Genomic DNA, 1,119 nt, shown 5'->3' on the forward strand with positions numbered 1-1,119 from the left:
CTCTTCTGACACCTGGTGCAAATGCCCTATCCCTCACACCACACTGCCTGCCAGTGGGATGCCCACAGGGGCTGACCTAAACCTGTCATCTCCGTAATCCTCTCAGAGAAGAGTTGGCTCTAATAAACTCCATCCTTGTATTCAGGGGCTCATCCTCCTTCCTAATCCCATCTGAGCAGTTCATCCTTCCTATGGATTCATGAAAATCATTCTCCTGACTGTCTTGGCCTCTCATCCCTGCCCCTCAGTTGCTCCCTGCATGCAGCCTTTTGGGTTTTACTCCGGCAACTGCCCTTTTTTCACACCAGTACTTTAGCTTCTGCCTGCGGTTTGTCCCCTTAGTATCCTCTTTTGGCTCACTAAACTTCTGTCAGAGTTTCTTATAAAAAAGATCATTGTGAATCGCCAGGAGGGAAACCGACCCAGGGAAGCACAAGGTCTGACTCTCAACCCTGACCCTCCTCACCCTCAGAGAATGTCGGAGCTAGAAGGGACGGCAAGGCTCTTCTAGCAAGCCTAACGCCATTTTACAGTTAAGCAAATTGACTCATGCCCAGAGTTGAATCTTAAACTGCACTTATCCTGTTCCTGTCTGGCCTTTGTGAAAGAGGTTTTTAGTTATGGCACAAGATATGTGTGGGGAAACTCAGTGCAGTCTGTGCCCCTAAAGTCCTCAGTATCAGGGAACTAATGCTGGAAGGGACCTCAGAGACCATGAGACCAACCGTCTCATTTTACAGTTGAAGGAACTAAGCGTGCTTTCCCCCCAAAATGTCATGTCAATAAGAGCAAAGTAAAAACAGGGCTCGTCCGGGATTTGAACCCGGGACCTCTCGCACCCTAAGCGAGAATCATACCCCTAGACCAACGAGCCGGTGATGGGAACAGCTGTCCAGATGTAGTTTTGCCACATCATCAGCATCCAAGTCTGGTAACAGGCGGTTACTTCTTCTCTCCTTCCAGCCTACCTGGCTCTCAGCCCAGGCCTTGGCTGCACTCCGCCTCACTCTTTGAACTTTCTCTCCTCCCCTCCCAGCTTCAGTGCTACAGTCTGGAGATTCATTGCTCTTAGACGCTGGTGTTTGTGTATATATTGGGGTGAGTGTGTGTGTGTGTGGG

At 49.8% G+C, this 1,119-nt stretch overlaps 1 non-coding gene across 1 annotated transcript; it reads right to left on the minus strand.

The window, feature by feature from the left end:
• Nucleotides 1-802: 802 nt before the first annotated feature.
• Nucleotides 803-874, minus strand: TRNAP-AGG. Its single transcript has one exon. It is a non-coding gene; the product is annotated as a tRNA-Pro (tRNA).
• Between the last annotated feature and the right edge of the window lie 245 nt (nucleotides 875-1,119).

The sequence above is a fragment of the Trichosurus vulpecula genome, chromosome 5 (assembly GCF_011100635.1).
Source record: "Trichosurus vulpecula isolate mTriVul1 chromosome 5, mTriVul1.pri, whole genome shotgun sequence".
NCBI lineage: Eukaryota > Metazoa > Chordata > Mammalia > Diprotodontia > Phalangeridae > Trichosurus > Trichosurus vulpecula.